The sequence below is a fragment of the Maylandia zebra genome, linkage group LG23 (assembly GCF_041146795.1).
Source record: "Maylandia zebra isolate NMK-2024a linkage group LG23, Mzebra_GT3a, whole genome shotgun sequence".
Classification (NCBI taxonomy): Eukaryota; Metazoa; Chordata; class Actinopteri; order Cichliformes; family Cichlidae; genus Maylandia; species Maylandia zebra.
Genome location: NC_135188.1, coordinates 17,780,290 through 17,796,608, shown reverse-complemented (window position 1 = coordinate 17,796,608; position 16,319 = coordinate 17,780,290).

The following is a 16,319-nucleotide window of genomic DNA, read 5'->3' as shown; positions in this document are numbered from 1 at the left end:
AACAGCTATTGCTGCAGCTAACGCAAAGCTTGAGGTGCTGACTGTGAAGGAGCCAGCCCATAATGTCATGGTTCGTTGTGTGGCAGGCAGGAGAAGGACCCAAGATGCAGACTCACAGACACGGGGATAAACTTAAAGAACACAGCTTTAATGCTGGCACGGTAGAATACAGGACATACAGAACTAACTGGGAAAAGTAAACTAACACTCGCAGGAAGACACAGGAAGATCCACACAACATGAGGGAGAACGCGACGCCGAACAGAGGGAGACGCAGACAGAAATACACAGAGGGTTAACGAGGAAAGAGGGAACACACGGGGAACACAGGTGACACTGATAATCATAACGAGACAGGGCGGGGTGAACTGAACATGACATGTACAGGCGTGAGAGTCACAAAGTAAACAGGAAGTGCACAGAGGTTCAGACAGGAGGAGAGAGAGCACGGGGAAAACACAGACATAACGGGCTGGGGAAACATGAAACAACCACAAAGGGAGACGAGGGCTCATAAATACACAGAGGGCACACAGGGGGGAGAGAGAGCACGGGGAGAACTTAGACATAACGGGCAGGGAAAACATGGAATAAAACATAAGGAGAGACGAGGGCTCACAGATACACAGAGGGGCACACAGGGGGTAAAAGCCATGAAGGGAAAACACTTAGGGAACAACACAACAGGGCAACTCAGGAAACATGGCCTAAATAAGGAACGAAATACAAAAATACAAGGAAACTAAGAACACTGGGCCAACATGGCCCAGGACCATGACATCACCCCCCCCTTAAGGGCTGGCTCCTGACAGCCCAAACCCGAGAAACAAAACAAAAACAGAAAACAACCCACCCAGGGCGGGAGGCGGGGGACCAGGACGGAGGGACCAGAACGGGAAACAAAAACAAACAGAAGACACAGGAGCACATGACCACAGTCCAAATAAAGTTCAGGGGGCCGACCCAGAGCCCACAGGCACAAGAGTTCACGGGACACACGGTCGGGGGGCCGACCAGGCGGGTGGCACAGGTGACAGAGCTGGTCCGGAGGCCGGCCGTGCGGAAGGCAGCGGCGGCGGCGAAGGAGACGACGGAGCAGTTCAGGGGGCCGGCCGCGCGGAAGGCAGCGGCGGCTCTCCAGTCTCAGGCGTGCTGGCCATGGCCCGGTGGGCACAGGACCAGACGAAGCACAGGCTGAAGACTCTGAGGCTGGACCAGGATGAGCAGAGGACGAAGGCTCTGAGGCTGGACCAGGAGGAGCAGAGGACGAAGGCTCTGAGGCTGGACCAGGAGGAGCAGAGGACGAAGGCTCTGAGGCTGGACCAGGAGGAGCAGAGGACGAAGACTCTGAGGCTGGGCCAGACGAGGACGAAGACTCTGAGGCTGGGCCAGACGAGGACGAAGACTCTGAGGCTGGGCCAGACAAGGACGAAGACTCTGAGGCTGGGGCAGACGAAGGCTCTGAGGCTGCAGCAGACGAAGGCTCAGAGGCTGCAGCAGACGAAGGCTCAGAGGCTGCAGCAGACGAAGGCTCAGAGGCTGCAGCAGACGAAGACTCTGAGACTGCAGCAGACGAAGAGGCCGGACCGGGCGAGGATGAAGGCTCCGAGACTGCAGCTGACGAAGGCTCTGAGGCTGCAGCTGACGAAGGCTCTGAGGCTGCAGCTGACGAAGGCTCTGAGGCTGCAGCTAACGAAGCACAGGCTGGAGCTGCAGCTGACGAAGCACAGGCTGGAGCTGCAGCTGACGAAGCACAGGCTGGGCCGGCGTAGCAGAAGGTGGCTGGATGGGCTCCTCGGGCCCTCCAGCTGAGACAGGAGGCCGGACGGGCTCCTCGGGCCCTCCAGCTGAGACAGGAGGCTGAACGGGCCCCTCGGACCCTCCAGCGGAGACAGGAGGCTGAACGGGCCCCTCGGACCCTCCAGCGGAGACAGGAGGCTGAACGGGCCCCTCGGACCCTCCAGCTGACGAGGTAGAAGGCGGCGTGGGAGCCGCGGAGTCCTGGATGAGCTCATCCGAGCTCCCAGCAGGAGCTGATGCAGAGCCAGAGAGATTTGAGACCCCTGGCTGAATGTTAAGCTGACCAGCGGACCGTACTGCTATCGGGGACTGGGCTACAGGAGCTACTGGAGCCTGCGCTACAGGCGGCACTGGAGCTACTGGGGCCTGCGCTACAGGCGGCACTGGAGCTACTGGGGCCTGAACTGAAACAGGTGGCTCTGGAAACTGAGCTGAAAGTGGCTGCGGGGTAGGTGACACTGGGAGCTGAGCTACTCGAGACCCAGGTGACACTGGTGTACTGGGGTGAAGGCAGCGAGGACGCAGTCTCTCTCTTAAGGGAGGATCGAATGATTTAGCGATAAACCTTGACGGGAAAAGATGCCGATGCTGAAAATACCAGGCAGCGGGGGCTTCCAGGAGGGTAGCTGACTGAGCTGTGAAGGGCTGTGAGGGAGCTAACTGAACTGAGGGTGGCTGCGAGGGAGCTCACTGAACTGAGGGTGGCTGCGAGGAAGCTAACTGAACTGAGGGTGGCTGCGAGGGTGCTAACTGAGCCGCTGGTAGCTGCACAGGCGATAAGCAGCTCGCTTTGACATCCGCCACACAAGCCACAGCTCCTGAATGAACAGTCATAATGTCTGGAAAAGACACAGAGTCCTCACTCACCACAGCAGGTGAATTAGAAGTCCGAATGTCCGGCTGTGGGGTGGTGCGACGGCGGCGTGAACGCCGTTTTCTCCGGGATGGTGGAGGAGCTGAGCCGGGCCGCGAATCCTCCAGCGGACCGGACTGAACGTCCTCCGACTCTTCCCACCGGAGAGGCAGTTCCGGGCGGATGCCCATGGTGGACACGAGGAAGTCCCGGATGCGGGGGTGTAGCGCACCGAATAACCAGGGGAGTCCGGACACCATCCGCTGTAGACGGCTGGCTAAGATCTCCCGGTATCCTCCCCTTGGCAGCGTCAACCACTTCTGACAGTCATATACCACCGTGTGGATTAGATCCTCACGGAGCTCAGCGGAGGGGTTGTGAATCGCTGGGTCCATGTCGGGGTCGCGTTCTTCTGTCATGGTTCGTTGTGTGGCAGGCAGGAGAAGGACCCAAGATGCAGACTCACAGACACGGGGATAAACTTAAAGAACACAGCTTTAATGCTGGCACGGTAGAATACAGGACATACAGAACTAACTGGGAAAAGTAAACTAACACTCGCAAGAAGACACAGGAAGATCCACACAACATGAGGGAGAACGCGACGCCGAACAGAGGGAGACGCAGACAGAAATACACAGAGGGTTAACGAGGAAAGAGGGAACACACGGGGAACACAGGTGACACTGATAATCATAACGAGACAGGGCGGGGTGAACTGAACATGACATGTACAGGCGTGAGAGTCACAAAGTAAACAGGAAGTGCACAGAGGTTCAGACAGGAGGAGAGAGAGCACGGGGAAAACACAGACATAACGGGCTGGGGAAACATGAAACAACCACAAAGGGAGACGAGGGCTCATAAATACACAGAGGGCACACAGGGGGGAGAGAGAGCACGGGGAGAACTTAGACATAACGGGCAGGGAAAACATGGAATAAAACATAAGGAGAGACGAGGGCTCACAGATACACAGAGGGGCACACAGGGGGTAAAAGCCATGAAGGGAAAACACTTAGGGAACAACACAACAGGGCAACTCAGGAAACATGGCCTAAATAAGGAACGAAATACAAAAATACAAGGAAACTAAGAACACTGGGCCAACATGGCCCAGGACCATGACACATAACACTTCTGCTGACTTGGTCAACAAAATGGCTACCTGCCAAAGAGCTCCGGGCCAAAGTATTGGGGCCAGTTTTGGTTTGGTTCAGCCAGAACATGGAGTTGTCGGTCGAGAATGTGAGTCAGAGGTAATGCAGGGCTCAGAAAGGAGTAGCAGGCTTCCTCATCCATTGAATAAGAAGGATAATAGCCAGTCTATTACTAGTCAAGGCAGGATGGCTGATGTTAAAGACTTGTTGGATGTCATGAAGCAACAAAACGAGATTACAGAGCTCCTAGTAAAACAACAGAAAGCATCCACTCTCCCTCCTTTGGATGTTCCAGTATTCAGTGGGGATCCACTGGAGTTTGGGTTTTTTATGAAAGCGTTCGAGCGTGGGATTGAGGAAAGGACAGACAGCAATAGAGATAGGTTGCGCTTCCTGGAGCAGTTCACCCAAGGGAGACCCAAGGTTCTTGTTTGTAGCTGTTCGCACATGTATCCTGACAGGGGCTACGCTGAAGCTAAGAGGCTTCTGCGCAAGCATTTTGGGGATGAATATACTATTGCCTCAGCCTACATTGAAAGAGCATTAAAATGGCCTGTAATCAAGCCAGAGGATGGTGATGCACTGATGGAGTTTGCTATGTTCCTCACTACTTGCTGTAACACAGTAGATAGCATGGAGTACATTGAGGAGATGGATAGCCCTACTAATATGAGAACAGTCATCTCCAAGCTTCCTTTTAAATTAAGGGAAAGGTGGAGGGGTTTCGCCTGTGACATTCAAGAACATACAGCAATGAGAGCTAGATTCGCTGATCTGGTCAGTTTTGTAGAGAAGCAGGCAAAGATCGCTTCTCACCCATTGTTTGGTAACATTCAGGACACCGCTTTGTCTAGAGACAAGGGCAAAGCAAAGGTATGCAAAGAGAATGCTCTGAAATTCAAGGAGAGGGAAAGCATCTTTGCTACTAATACAGCACCTGTGTCAAACAGTGCAGAGCAGACAAAGAGAGAAAGGGAAAATGTAGGCTCTACAGGTGGACGACAGTGTCTTTTCTGTCATAAGGGAGGACATAACCTCAGTACCTGCAGACTCCTCAAGCAAAAGCCTCACAGAGAAAGGCTTGATTTCCTCAAATCAAAGAGCTTGTGTTTTGGTTGCCTGTCACAGGGGCATCTGAGCAAAGGCTGCCAGCAAAGACACATGTGTGAGACTTGTTCTCAGAAACATCCCACCATTCTGCATAAGGAGCAGTACTCTTCTCCTAATAGTGACAGTAAAAGTATCAGAGAACCAGCAGCAAGTTTTTCTCCAGCAGCAGGCAGTGAAACATGCGGTTGTACCGGGGCTGGCGAAGCAGTCTGTGCACTCTCAATTGTGCCTGTGAAGGTCAGATGTTCAAGGAGCAACACAACAGTTGAATCATACGCGTTCTTAGACCCAGGAAGCACTGGAACCTTTTGTACAGATGAGCTGATGAGGGATTTACAGGTCACAGGAAAAAAGTCCAACATTCTGCTCCACACCATGGGAAAGGAAGCGACAATCAGTACTCATGTCGTTAAGGGTCTCGAGGTCAGTGGTTTGGATGAGGACAACTTTTTGAAGATTCCCCAGGTTTTCACACAGGCAGAGATTCCAGTAACAAAGGAGAACATTCCACAACAAAGCGATGTGGACAGATGGCCTTATTTGAAGGAGGTTCAGTTCAAGCAGATTGATGGAAAAATTGGTATGTTAATAGGCATGAATGTACCAAAGGCGCTTGAGCCCTGGAAGGTTATCAACAGTGAGGGCAACGGCCCATATGCTGTAAAAACTGCACTAGGCTGGACGATTAATGGACCTCTGCTAAGAGAAGAGGGTATTGCTCAAGGAGCTGTTGAGTGGTCACCGGTGATGGTGAACAGGATATCGGTGACAAAGCTAGAGGAGCTCTCGCAGCAGCAAATGAAGTATGACTTCCCTGAGCATGAGTTATCTGAGAAAATAGAAATGTCAGCCAGAGACAGACAATTTATGGAGTCTGTGTCACTGTCAGTGAAGCAGGTTCACGGTCACTACACCATTGGCCTTCCTTTAAAGAACAGGTGTACACATGGGTGATCACACCCACAAACTACACCCTTTTTGGCTCCTACCTCAAAGCACACTGTGTTCTGTTGATCTTATGTGCTGCACAATAATGTTTAACATTTAGTATTTACTGTCATATTCCCATATATCATTGTGATGTTGTTTATTCTATTACTCTTGTTCTCTTCTGCTTGCTTTCTTTTTTCTTTCTCAGCAGGTGATCCAGGTGATTGATATATGCATTTTTTTTCTCTGCCCGTTCTGTTGGTTTTTGTCTTTTGCCCTTCTCCCCCGTCCCTCTTCTCAGCTGTTTCTCTTTCCCTCTTTCTTTCTCCCCTTCTTTCCCCCAGTCAAGTCTGTCCCGTATTCAGTAAGTGAAAATAAAATAAACAATAAAAGGTGAATCAAATGGACCATTACAGCAAGGCTGGGATGGTCAGTTTGGTAAAGTAAATCCATTGGGCATCTTTCTTTGCCTTTAGACAACAATTCTGATGGCAAAAGAGCCAAACGGGACAGGCCAAAAAAAAAAAAAAAAAAAAAAAGAACAAGGGGGCTGCATTTCCAAACAACCGTGTTGTGCCGGTACAAAGAGCAGAAGGCCTGAAACGGAGGCTGTTAAGAGACAGTGAGTTTCATCAAGAGTACACAAAGTTTATGACAGAGACACTGGAAAGGGGCTATGCCGAAGAAGTTCCCGTGGCAGAAACTTGTAAAAGTGGTAGCAGAATATGGTATCTCCCACATCATGGGGTGTACCACCCAACCAAGCACAAGTTGAGAGTGGTATTTGACTGTGCATCCACGTATCAAGGCATGTTACTGAACTCTCAGCTGTTGCAGGGGCCAGACTTAACCAATTCCCTCATAGGTGTTTTGATGAGGTTCAGGCAGGAACCAGTTGCCTTCATGTCTGATATTGAAGGCATGTTTCATCAAGTCAGGGTTCCCGCTGAAGATGCTGATCTGTTGAGATTCTTGTGGTGGCCGAAGGGAGATCTTGATAAAGGCCTCAAGGAATACAGAATGGTAGTTCACTTGTTCGGTGCAACTTCTTCACCAAGCTGTGCATGCTACGCGCTGCAAAGGTCTGCTGAGGACAGTCAGGCGAGGTTGAACCATATTGCGACGAACACTGTTCTGAGGAACTTTTATGTGGATGATTGCCTGAAGTCTGTCAGCACTGAAGAGCAGGCAATCTCACTGATTCGGGACCTCAGGACTTTGTGCGCTGCAGGAGGTTTCAAGCTCACTAAGTGGATTTCCAATAGCAGAGCAGTGCTTGCGTCTATACCTGAGGATGACAGGGCCAAAGAAGTCAAGGAGCTCGATCTTGAAAGGGACTGCCTCCCTATTGAAAGAGCTTTAGGGGTCCAGTGGTGCGTGGAGTCTGACACGCTGAAATTCAGAGTTCTGGTTGAGAGCAAACCACTCACAAGGAGAGGACTGCTTTCGATGGTAAAGCCAGAAGCTCTGTCTCTGCAGTGGTAACAATGGGTCGGCAGTTTGCACCACTTAGCTAGGTTTGAGGTAGACAGATGTGTGAGACCAGTCAACCTTGGCAAGATCTCTTCAGCTCGACTTCATCACTTTGCCGACGCAAGTAAAAGGGGGTATGGCATAGCCACATATCTGGTTTCAAAGAACAATCTGAACCAGCCACATAGCGCTTTCATTATTGGTAAAGCCAGGGTTACACCATTGAAGCCAGTTACCATACCACGACTCGAGCTTACTGCTGCAGTGGTGGCAGCAAAGATGGACAGGATGGTAAGAGCCGAACTGGAGTTAGAGTTGGAGGAGTCTGTCTTTTGGACGGACAGCACGTCGGTGATTAAGTACCTCAAGAATGAAACAGCGAGGTTTCGTATGTTTGTTGCCAATCGAGTTGCTGCCATCAAGGAAAGATCAGCTGTCTCTCAGTGGAGATATGTGAATACCTCGGCCAATCCTGCAGACTTTGCTTCCAGAGGGCTCAGTGTTGGTGCCTTTCTCAAGGCAAAGACATGGATCACGGGTCCAGATTTCATTTTGAAACCAGAAATGGAGTGGCCAGAAATGCCAGACAGTGTATGCCAGCCAATCTGTAATGACCCAGAAGTCAAAGAAGCATCAGTATATGCTCTTGTGGTTGAAGAAGCTGCAGACGCCACCTCTCAGCTCATTCATCAGTACTCAAGCTGGCGTCGGGTTAAAAGAGCCGTTGCATGGGTCCTGAGATTAAAAGGTGTGCTGAAGCTTCTTGCTCAAAAGAGGAAGGATTTAAAAGCAAATCTCTATGATGGAAGGTTGGAGCAGGAGAAGCAAATGACACACTTCAAGGCTAACCTTCCCATCTTGCCACTTTCTGTGAGTGACATGGCTGAGGCGGAAGTGGAGATAGTGCGCTTCAGTCAAGGGCAGCGGTTTGGCAAAGAGGTTGCCAAGCTGCAACAAGGAAAGACAGTGTCAAAGGATAGCCCTCTTTGTCAGTTGTCGCCAGTTGTACAGGATGGCATTCTGAGAGTGGGTGGCAGATTGAGCAGATCTAGCATGCAAGAGGAGTTAAAACACCCTGCAATCTTGGCTAAGGATCAGCATATAGCCACTCTCATTCTCAGATCTACTCGCAAAGATCTTGGGCATTGTGGCAGGAATCATGTCCTATCAAAGGTACGGCAGAAGTACTGGATACTAAGATCTCATGCTGCTGTCCGGAAGATTTTGTCCCGGTGCGTCGCCTGCAGACGGCATCATGGGAAAGCGGCAAGTCAGATCATGGCAGATCTTCCTACTGAAAGGCTCACGCCCGATGAGCCACCGTTCACAAGTGTCGGTGTGGACTACTTTGGTCCTTCGAAATCAAAAGGGGTAGGTCCATGATCAAAAGGTATGGTGTAGTTTTTACCTGCTTGACAGTGAGGGCTGTGCATATTGAGCTGGCAAATTCGTTGGACACGGACTCTTGTATTTATGCATTGCGGAGGTTCATTGCTAGGAGGGGACAGGTTCAGTTGATGCGTTCTGACAATGGAACAAACTTTGTAAGTGCAGAGAGGGAGCTGCGGGAAGCAGTGCGTGCTTTGGATAATGCAAAGATTCAAGAAGCCTTGTTGGTTAAAGGCATCACATGGATATTCAACCCCCCAGCTGCCTCGCATTTTGGAGGAGTTTGGGAGCGGCAGATACAGTCCATACGCAAAGTGCTCAGCTCCGTTGTGGAGCAGCAGATCCTTGATGAGGAGGGTCTGCACACACTGCTGTGTGAGGTAGAGGCGATTATCAATAGCCGCCCTATCTCAAGAGTCTCTACCGATTCGAACGACCTGGAGGCCTTGACGCCAAACCATTTGCTTTTGATGAAAGCCAAAACTCCGCTACCTCCTGGAGTATTCAGCAGGAGCGACTTGTACTCGAGGCGTAGATGGCGTCAAGTCCAGTACTTGGCGGATTTGTTTTGGAGACGGTGGATTAAGGAGTATCTGCTGGACTTGCAAAAGAGACACAAGTGGGCCCTTCCACAAAAAATATCAGTCAAGGTGATATTGTCCTCATCGTGGATGATTCCTCTCCAAGAAATTCATGGCTAATGGGTCGAGTGATTCAGACGTTTGAGGATGCCAAAGGTCGGGTTCGTCAAGCCAAGGTGAAAACCAGCAAAAACATTCTCCTACGACCTGTGGCGAAGCTTTGTGTGCTGCTAGAGTGTGATATGTAGCGCCCCTTCTACATATTACTCAAGAGACAGCGGGAAAGGCTGGTCTCCTACAGTGAGTCATGTGCTTGAACCTCTGACTCCATTTCCTAATCTCCCCAACATACACACATACTCGCATCCGCGAAGACATGTTCCAGCTTAAGAAGAGTTCCTGCTATAACAAGACAAAATGAAGTTTCTGTTGGAATAAGGACATTAATGTGCCATATGAGCAGTTCAAGTACTTTGTATATTTGCCTGTTCGTTATCTGGAAGGTTTGATTTATTGTTCTGAACAATATATAAATGTATGTGTAAGAGTAATTGTTTTGTGGCTCACAAGAACAATTAGGGGCCAGGATGTTGGAGCCAAGTCCAGGCCAATATTTTACTCAGTTACATCATGCCATATTTAAGTATTTGTCATGATCTTTAAGTTTCTATTATAATCTTGATCATTTTATGTTATAATGTAATATGCTGTGCTCCATAAATTAATCCTGCTTTATTAGTCTGTTGTTGTTGTAAAGTGTTGGTAGATGTTGTAAAGGGGTGTGTATTTGGCCCGCATGCGGAGGGGTGTGGGTAAAAGGTTAGGTAAGCAAGCAGGACGTGGAGCAACAGTTTTCTGACCGTCGCCGTTTTAATGTTATTTTTTGTTGTAACACAAAGGGAATATAAATGGAGCTCCCACCAGAGGCATTTGTTTTGTACCTTTCGATTTGTATGGAAAATAAATGTTTTGCCCCTTTTTTCCTTCGCCTGGTTTTTTGCTACCGGATGGCATCCAAGCGACTTAACAAGAGCACGAGTCAGAAACTTTACGTTCTGCAGAAGCGGCAAAGAAGGACCGAAGGTTGCCGCTATAGAAACCTAAACTGGGAAAAACTAAATAACAAACCTGAGAGCATATGTGGAGCAGGGAAATTATTTTACTGCTATTGTTAAATAATCATCATCATTACCATTGCATTAATAATATAATCTGCAGCATTGATATTGCATTCAGAGGTTTAAACAGTGTGTGTGTCTTTCAGAAAGACTAAGTTGCAGGAGTTGACAGGAAGTTGCAGAGAGTTTGCAGAAGTGAAAGCAGAGTCTAAGTTATTCTGAGGAGCAGGTTGGACGAGGCTATTTGAATTACTAGGTTATTCAAATTGTCTGTTATACTTTTATATTCTTTTATTAAGCTTTTAGTAGAGGTTCTTGATTAAAACATTTATTCAACATAGTGCATATAGTTTCAGTTAGGTTATTACACATAAGGATGAGCCTCTGGTCTGGTAAAAGGTCAGAAGTGCAACGGGTGAGATGAGAGAGCATGTAAGGTCAACACATACACACACACACATTAGTTAGACTCATTTATAGGTGAGAAGTTGGTCATGTTTGTCTCTGGAAAGAGGAACAGCGTCTGGCAGGATGTGGGGCTCGTGTTCCAGACGAGATAGAAGACAACGTTCTTTTAAATCGCGTTAAAAGTCATTGTGGTTTTGATTTGACGTATGTATATATTCTGTCTGTGACTTATGAAGGGGCGTCATTAATTCAAACCCTGATGCTATAAAAATCTGTGTATGCTTTGATTAAGTCGAAGATCAATCCCTGTCTGCGTACAGACTGGTCTTCCCACGCGTGTATTCATTAAAATCAATTGTTTGACCAAGATCTTCTGGACCTGGTTGTTTGTACTCTCCTTCCTCAATTATGTGAACCTTAACACATACAAAAAGGGCTGCGGAGGCAGAGAGACACAGAGACGGGAACAACGCACCATGGAACGCAGAGAAATGCAGAGCTACACAGATGAACTCGGACGAGCCGACAACGAACACAGACCGACACCCACTAAATATACACACACAAGGTAATCGGGTAATCACACACAGGAGGGGAGAACAGCCAGTGTTGGGAAGGTTAGTTTTAAAATGTATTCCATTACAGATTACAGAATACATGCCCCAAAATGTATTCTGTAACGTATTCCATTACGTTACTCAATGCGAGTAACGCATTCTGAATACTTTGGATTACTTAATATATTATTATGCTGTTTACAACTACGTGAATATACTATTGCTGTGATTTATTACTGTTACTGAAGGTCCGCGGCTCGGAACCGTAGTAAAGGGACCTCTGGCTAACACGTCGGGCTCGTAGCCAAAAAATAGCTTTACTTTGTTGTCTGGGTCAACTTTGCTTGCGAGAGACAGAGAGAGGCGTTGAAAGGCTGCTCCAACGGAACTTATTGTTTTTGGAGGAAAACACGAACACGGTGTACAGTCGAGTCTTAATAGCATACTTACAACTGGGCTCGTCAGGCACTCTTTTGCTCGATGACAGCTCGTACTTTTCCTTTTTCTCCCTCCCTCGCTCACAGACACATAACCGGTATGGCAGTCCATTCTCCCTGCAGCACGGACTACACTGCCTATGATGCTACATTCTTTAGAGCTATACCTGTAACATTCTGCCTATTAGCTTAGCACAACAACAACAAAAAGGCGCTCTCTCACCCAGGAAACATGCAGAGAGAGAGAGCTAACCATGGCAACTGTAACGCTGCCGCCTGGAACAACAGAACGTAGCTGTCAAACAAAACCCAAACAGTCCTGACCCGCCACAATATGAAACAGGTAAGTACCACAGTGTAATCCATTTATTTCAACAAAGTAACTGTATTCTAAATACCACCTTTTTAAACGGTAACTGTAACGGAATACAGTTACTCATATTTTGTATTTTAAATACGTAACGGCGGTACATGTATTCTGTTACTCCCCAACGCTGAGAACAGCTGATCCTAATACACACGATGACTGGAGGACACAAGCTGAACACAATGACAACAGACACAGACCTTCAGAATAGAACAGGAAATCCAGAACATGAGCCTTCAAAGTAAAGCAGGAAACACACAGACTGATTTACAACACAACACGGGGACACAAACAGAGCACCGAGGACAGACACAGGTAGGGCTGATAAAACACTAAACTTCAGGTTCAATAAACACAAGGCACAAAAATGAACTTCAAGGAAACACAAAACACTGGGTCAAAATGACCCAGGACCATGACACGGACAAGGATCCAATCACCTGGCTTCAATCTGCAAGAAATAGGTGAAAAAGAGTCTTGCGGCAGTTTATTGTTCAAAACGACTTCTCTGTTTGTCAACAATTGAGTCATCCAATCTGCCAGGGTGGTTTCACGGATTGATTTATCTAGTGGCTCGCTAATAACTGGCAATGGAAAAGGTTGCCCATGTATAATTTCAAATGGGGACAGTTTGTTATTTCCTTTTGTTATTCTCATCCACATTCTGGCCAAGGTCTGCCAGTTTCTTCCATTGTTTTCCTGAGCCTTTGTTTTATAGTGCCATTTGTTCTCTCCACTAATCCTGCACTCTGTGGACGGTAGGCACAACGGTGTTTTAAACTGAAACCTAGTGCTTCAGATACTTTGCTGATCACGTCATTTACATAATGGGTTCCATTATCTGATCTCATCAGAGTAGGAATTCCATATGTTGGAATGAAATGGTTGCATGGACGCTTTGCAACTGAGATTGCGTCAGCTTTTTTCACTGGATAGATTTCTGGCCATTTTGAGAAAACATCTATTATTACTAGAGCGTATTTTTGAGCCCTGACACTCATTCAATTCAATGAGGTCCATGTGAATTGTATGAAATGGGTGAGGTGGTGTAGGAAAAGGTCCTCTTTTTGGCCTTAAGTTACCTTGGGTATTGTGTTTTTGGCAGGTCATTCATGTTCTCACATATTCTTTTGCTTAAGTTTCAAAATTAATAGTGTAAAATTGTCGGTTTATTATAAAGATCATTCCTCCCGTTGAAACATGGGCTAAGCCATGGCTCACTAGAGCGGCTGTTTTGTGTAATGATTTCGGAAGAATGGGTTTTCCTGCTACTTTCATTATGTCATCAGCGTCTAGTGCTGCTCCGTGTTTTGGCCATTGTTTTTGGTCTTTGGGTGGTGCTGCTTTTTGTTCGTCCTGCAGTATAGATAGTGGAATGGTGTGATTTTCATGAGTTGTTGACAAGACTGTGGTTGCTATAGCTGCTGTTTTTGCAGCTTTGTCAGCAAAATTGTTTCCCTTTGTAATTTCAGAGTCATCCTTCTGGTGTGCTGAACATTTGCAAATTGCTAAATGTCATATCACATAAGGAGTTTCCTCCCATGTAAACAGATGTGTGCCATGATAAAACCTTCCTCCACACACTAGAAATAAGAAACTAATTTCAACCCTCTGTTACATCTTATTCACTTATGTTATAATCCAGTCATTTTTCAAGTCTAGTATCAATAAACAAATTTGCATATCAACTTATAATGCGCTAAGTTGACAGGTCAACAGAAATGCATGTTCAAAATATTATCACAAAAGAGAATTTCTTTCATACAGTAAATTACTTGTGTTGCATCAGTCAAACAGAAAGCATCTCACAATTTATTGTATTACCAACTAAATTTATTGTCTGATTATTGCTTGGTCATACCAGACTCTCTCTGTGTCTTTATTTTTTCTTCTCTGTTTTCACAAACGTTTCACCTATTGTCCTGCCCAGAATGAATAGAATGAATGAAAGCAGATAATTCACACAAACACATATTAAATGAAATAGAGAGATGCATAAAGTATATTAAGGGATATTGGCTGTCATTGTTCAGCCAAGGAAAGTGTGTGAAAAGGAAAATGTCTCCAGCTTGGGAAAGGGTGAAACTGCAGATCGCCCGCAGCCCTTGGTGGATACAAAATAAAATATAAATAAAATATTGTAATATACCATTGCTGTTATATAAAAAAATAATAGCATTAATAATGAAATAATATTAATATGAAGAGGCACCTCAGTCAGTTATACAAACCTATCTAATAAATCTATTATTTTCACATTCTTTTAACTCAGAAGTATGACGCAAACTAAAACTACATACTGATCACACAAGAAGTATGATATGGCCTACAGCAGTATCATGATTCACTCCTTTTGATTACAGGTATAATGTAATATATAACAGCATAATAATCTCAAACACATTTACCTTTCCTAACACACGTGAGAGAAAGGTTAAGAAAATGCCCTTTTGGGTGAGAGAGGCCCAGAGGCCCTGAATGCACGCGTACTAACACACATACATGCAATGAAGAACAGCTTACACTATAGCACACACTATACATGCGCCTGTATCTCTCATTGGAGTTTGGTTATCAAATGCTGAATTTATCCACTGCTGACATTTAACTGTCCGGCTCGAAGGACCAAAATAAATGTCAAGAGATTTATTCTAAATGACACTTCTTCAGCTGAGAGTCTAAGAGTGAAGACACACACAGACGCTGCAGTTTTAACTTGCAAGGGCGTTTCACAGAGCGCTCACATCAGAGAGTGGGGCCCTGTGATCAGCACCCTGTTCTGCACTTGTCTTTTATTTATACAGAAGGAAAATGAAAACATTTGTTCAGTGGAATGCTGATACGTGAGCATGTGCGTATGTGATTGTGCGTGTGTGTGTGTGTGCGAGGTCAGAACTGCTTGTTCAACTTCTTACTATCGCTGTGGGAAGATTCAGATAGAAATATCAGAACACGTTTTATAAAGAACAATCAGTTCTGAACAATGAAAAGGACAATCAGTTCTAAGCAGGGAAAAGGTCATCATGCAGTATTCTATCACATGTAAACTTATATCATTAAAAGCTTATACTGACTACTAAGTACAATTTTCCCTTAACAACTGTGATCAGTACTTTAGTTTGTCTCCTGTGTGCACTGCTGAGGCTTCATCAAAGAGGAAACCTGTCTGTGCGAGTGCTGCTACTTTAAAGTATCACAGCCCAGAGCAGGCAGTTTGCTCCGCTTCTCCTAAGTCACGTGACTCAGCAGCACCAGATAAGCTAGCGTGCTCCATAACCATGACAACACACACACACAGAGCACTCAGAGACAGGAAGTGGTTCTGTGTGATCAGGCTGAAGATGAAACACATTTATACAAGCATATGAAAACTCGTGCATAAAAACGCCGAGCTACACAAGCAGAGAGAGGAAGATGGACCCCCCCCCCACCACCACCACCTGCCTACAGCATCCCACAGGACCCCACAGACCCAGAGGTCACTCGTCTTTAACTGTGACAGAGAGTATCCAGGTGATATTCGAGTTACTTTCAAAGTGCAACTAGATCATTCTTACTTGATCGTTTGATAATTTCTGTTGTGGGTTTTAACTCATTAATAGTCCAAACAATAACAAAATAATACCAATAATCCAATAATAGTAAAAATCCAAATGAACATTCCTCAGCACGTTTCTCATAAATGGCCAAAAGTCCATTTTGCCAGAGCCCTGAGAGTTTGCTGCAAGTTTTTGCTAAAAGTCCCAACCGGTTCTTGTTCTTCAGAGTCATGTTACTGAACCAGGCAGCAATACAGAAAGAAATAACAGATTCAATAAAACTTTAGTAAAACAAGGAAAGAATTTCAGATGAGACATTAAAATATGTCATTTTCCTTAAAAAAATGCTTGTTGAAATGTCGCGGCAAAATGTCGAGGAAAAGGACCAATTTTTTTAAATGGACTAACAATGAGGTGGAGTTGTTGCTGCGAGTAACACAAAAGTACAAAGTTGCAAAAGCGAGAGAGAATTAAAGAATTTGAAGAAAAGCTATCTGGAGCAAGTATAAACTAATATTAATCTTTAATAGGGCTGTCAAAATTGAGAGCAAATAAAAGCTGTATAATGCTGCTGTATAATGTCCTCCGCTATGATTG